The sequence below is a fragment of the Branchiostoma belcheri genome, unplaced genomic scaffold (genome assembly GCF_001625305.1).
Source record: "Branchiostoma belcheri isolate BF01 breed outbred unplaced genomic scaffold, Haploidv18h27 scaffold401, whole genome shotgun sequence".
NCBI lineage: Eukaryota > Metazoa > Chordata > Leptocardii > Amphioxiformes > Branchiostomatidae > Branchiostoma > Branchiostoma belcheri.
The window spans coordinates 26,714-31,605 of NW_017804023.1; the positions used below are offsets into that span (position 1 = coordinate 26,714).

Consider the following 4,892-nt stretch of genomic DNA (forward strand, 5'->3'; position numbering starts at 1 on the left):
AAAAAGCCACCCACCACTTTTCTGTGGAAAGTGACTCTGAGTCGCTTGGCAAATGAACCTCTTCTTATGACAGCATATAGTATCGTCCCACAAATCGGGGTGCCGGTGCGGCCTGACCAGTACTGTCCGCAGTAAGGCTTTATTTGAGTTTTCAAGTGCCCAAGACCATCCGGTGTCTGGCTTGTTTGGATTCCATCCCTAATAAAAAAAGCAACATGACATAACTATCTTTAATCTGAGTGTATCCCTTTCTTTAACCCATTTCTAAGGTTTCTGTCTATAAAAACATACTTTTATACATAATGGCACGTTGTGTGATTTAAACCTACCTAGACCGGGCTTTTTTGGGCTTGGTGAACTCGCGAACGGTATGTCGTATGACCGCCAAATATTCAGAGGATGGTGTACTAGTAAAAATTTATCATATCTACATTTTTTATGTCGTTATGACGTATGTGACGTCATTTTGACGTCATTAATGTGATTTTATTGGCCAAAACCGTCTGGAAAGGTTATTCCCTGAAAACTAAATGGTATACGACATAACTTTACCAAAAGTGTTTATGACAGAATATTAGGGTGTACTAAGTCTTATGTTGCCCATAGCAACACCAGTGACGTCATAAAATGACGTCATGCATATTTAAGATATCCGCCATCTTGGATCATCAATCTTGAATTTTCAAAAATAGTTTTTTTATGATAAAGCCTAAAATACACTGTAAACATACTAAAGACCTTCATTTAAAACTTTTTTTTGGAAAAAGAAATAGAAGTATTGATGAAATTTTAATGAAAATAACCTGTATATACCTGTTCTAATAATATGGTCCGCCATCTTGGATTTTGGCCAATAAAGTCATCAAATTAGCATACATTATGCATATTTAATGATAAAATTTACATAAAATTATATGGGATGTTAATATTAGAAACCATGAGTAACTTGACATAAAACCCATAAAATTTTATTGTTGAAACATAAATTACTAAATTTAGCAAAAATTCCTGTCAGAAACCCGTTACCATGTCAACACAAAAAATTATTATGTAATTTCAATGATAGAGAGTTGTTGCCAACAATATTCTAGGAAAAGTCACCAAGTTTGGCCGTTCTAGTGCTAGCCGTTCAGACGCTACGTGACATCAAAGTTGGCGCGGGCACTTTTACTAGCCCCCTCCCCCGTCTAGGTAGGGTTAGTAAAGGCTCAATGGTCAGTACATACTTAAAATATGGGGGGTCGTGTGGCGTAGCGGTAGTGGTGCTCTGCTCAGAACCAAGAGGTCCCGAGTTCGAATTCTACCCATGTGACCAATCTTGTGCCCTTAAGAAAGGCACTTAACACGCACGACTTTCCTTTCTTTACTCAGGTGGGAATGAGTACCTAGCTTCGGTAAGGGACGTCTCTCGGATAGAACGTTGAAGGGAGGTCCACGGTTTGGAGAAAGCCACACCACACGCACGTTAAAAAAACGCACTTTTCAAAAACCGTAGGGGACCTCCCTGTTGTGAGTGGTTCAAACGTTACAGTCCGGTCTTACGCAAGTTGTACTTACATGAACAAAACTTGTGTGTTACGCCTGAAAGGGGTCTACCGGTTATACGAAACAAACAAATATCAATCTGTTAGTTTCAGGACTCGAACTCGGGACCTCTTGGTTCCGAATCGAGCACTCTGCCGCTACGCCACACGACCCCACTAACTATTGGTTGATATGCAAATAAGTGAAGACAATTTTTGAAGTCCAAAAGGAAACAAAAGCTAGACAGGTTAAGACAAGGATGATTCAAATTAGTCGAATAGCTCCTGTTGTTTTCTGGCGTGTGTTAACATACCTTGTACTTGTATTTTGATATGCGAGATCCGTCTGCCCATCTCCAGTGTTCACAAAAAACCAACCCGATCCAGTATTCAAAATCCACTCCAACTTTTCTTATCAGGTTTCTCAGAGCGACGTCCAATTCCCTCGTCTTGGGCATGGCTAGTATTGCCCCGTCTTTCTCACAGACCGCCAGGGCTTCTCCGTAGTCCTTTTCGTAAGAATAAACCTTGATGCAGGTTTGAGCGAGTAGTTGGTAGCCATTCGTACATTTACCTGAAACAGTAACACAGGACTTTTGGTCATCATTTTTCAAATACTTCAGAACTACTCGTTAAGAAGTTTAATTTGAAAGTTCTCTCTTTACCCTTACCATGTTAAATCGTTTGTATAAAGATAAAGATTTGGTGGTTTTGTTTTAATAACCCTATCTGGACCGGACTTTACACTACCAGGTACATGTATGTGAAAATTATGTGAATTTCCTGCAAAATTCTGAGAAAATGTGATGAGTAGTAATGTGTCCGTCGGAGGAGCCTCAAGATCCGGGCGGCTCCGGGCGGCTCCGCTGGCGCCGCCCTTATTAGCATAATAGTATATGTATATAAAAGTAACATATAACATATAATAGTATAACTCTGTCTATTGTTATATCTATAGATATATATTTATGTATACATATTTGTATATCTATACATATGTTTATGTCTCTACATACATTGTATGTATGCGTGTGTTTTCATATATCTATATCTATATATATTTATCTATATTTATCTATATCTATCTATATTTATATATACAGATATATATATATATATATATTTAAATGTATGTATGTGTGCGTGCGTGCGTGTGTGTGACATTGTGAATAGTACATTTACTTCTGAGCAATGAGTCACTCATGAGTCACTCATGAGTCATTCATTTACTTTGTATATACGCACATGTATGCATATGTTCCCATCACGCATATGTGTCTATATATATATATATATATATATATATATATATATATATATATATATATATATATATATATATATATATATATATATCGATATAAACGTCTTGCTAAGTATGTTTTGGAGTAAAATATTACTCCGTAAAATGTTACTCCGGAGTAAATATTACTCCGTTTTGGAGTAAAATGTTTACTCCGGAGTAAGTGTATTGGTACCATGTAAGTATATTTGTCACGGTGGTCTGTTACAGATATTATGTGTAGATATATCGTATGTGCATATACATGAACTTTGGAGTATATATATGATTTCTCCGGAGTAAGTGTACAAGTGGTACATAGCATATCTATGTCACGCATGTGTGCGCATCATGTGTGCATGTATACATCGACACAACGGCGCAACAGACAGTAGGTTTCGTCACACTTTATTGATCGTCTCATAAGTTATGTTAAACATCAGGTACAGATATCACCACACAGAAAGTTGTACTGCCAATGGTATGACGACGCTACTTCAGAACGACGTAACCATATTTTTCATCAATGTCTGCTCTGACACCGAGTTTTTGGTGTATTCGATGTTATAACTGTAACGAGGCAACGCAGCAAATTCTACTAGATAAAATCTTCTGCCAGCGCGTTTTGTCTCTTTGATCACACGTTGAGGGACATCGCCCGGGTCGTTAGGCAGTATAATGGACCAGTCTCGATAAAGCGTCCACTCTTCCTCGTCAACGCTGTCGTAGCCGTACTCTTCACTGTCATCAGATGAAGCCGGGTCGGAAGACACGTCCGAGCTTGCATCGCTCTCAGAACCACTTGGTTCGCTGTCGGTTTCTGTTGTTGACTCTATCTCCTCAGAGTCCATCACTGACTCATCTTCGTCTGAGACGCTTACTTCATCTTGTGACATGATTGAGTCATCATCTTCGTCATCATCGTCCGTATCATGCTCCTCATCTTCGTCATCATCGTCCGTCTCATGTTCATACAACATGTCGGAGTCGTCGTCAAAAACATCGCGCGCTCTGCAACATCCTGTCTCGGGATCTACGACAACTTCCCCCGAAGCAACGTCTGACTCGTCTCGGTGTTTTCTTTCCTGGTGACGATCGAGGTTAAACTTACGAGCAAACTCTTTGTCACAGATTTCGCAGACGACAGACATGCTTCCTTTCTTTTTCTTGGGCAAGGAAGAAATGAGGCGAGGTTTATGTGCACATAAAGATATACCACGATACTATCCAAGTCATTATCCATTCAAATGTGATATGTGTTATGTGTGGAATTTCCTGAGTAAGTGTATGTACGTATTATGTTTATGTATGCAGAGTCTGACTAATATGCACCATATGATAGGGCTACAAATACACTTACTCCGGAGTAAATTATTTACTCCAAAACGGAGTAGTAGTTACCGAACAAAATAACAGAAATCTCGCTTCCACAAATCCGAAAGTGATATGCAGCAACGGGATTTTGCGGATCTCAGAATTTCGTACTGCTATGGATTCCTGGTCCCACAGATCCGATAAAGGTATCAAAAGCAGAATTTTACGGATCACGGTTTCGTAGATACGAAAAAGATACCGGAAGCGGGATTTCAAGGATCACGGTTCTGCAGATCCGAAAACGATATCAGAAGCGGGATTTTGCGGATCTATCTTCCACAGATCCGAAAGAGATACCAGAAACGCAGAGAATTTTGTGAATATCAGAACTTCGCACTTGACTGACTCTTACTATGGATTCGCATGGATTCCAAGATTCACAGATCCGAAAAAGATACCAGATGCAGATTCGCTTTCACAGATCCCAACAGATCCCACTTGGCATTTATATGATCTCATATGGATTACGAATACCGCAGATCCGAAAAAGATACCAGAAGAGGAATTTTTCTGATCTCGCTTGCACGAAACCTGGAATTTACCAAACTTGTATAGCATGGGTAATACTATCTTTCAGAGTATAAACAATCTGCATCCCTTATAAATCGGGTACCTAACACATACATGTAACTTTCTTGAGGAAGGCAATGAAAGAAAGCAAAGTCTAAATGATGCATCTGATTGGCCAGCTAGCGTACGCATGCGTACCGTGT

At 39.3% G+C, this 4,892-nt stretch overlaps 1 pseudogene; it reads right to left on the minus strand.

Moving 5' to 3' along the window:
* Positions 1–3,297: 3,297 nt before the first annotated feature.
* LOC109477665 lies at positions 3,298–3,956 on the minus strand (annotated as a pseudogene).
* Between the last annotated feature and the right edge of the window lie 936 nt (positions 3,957–4,892).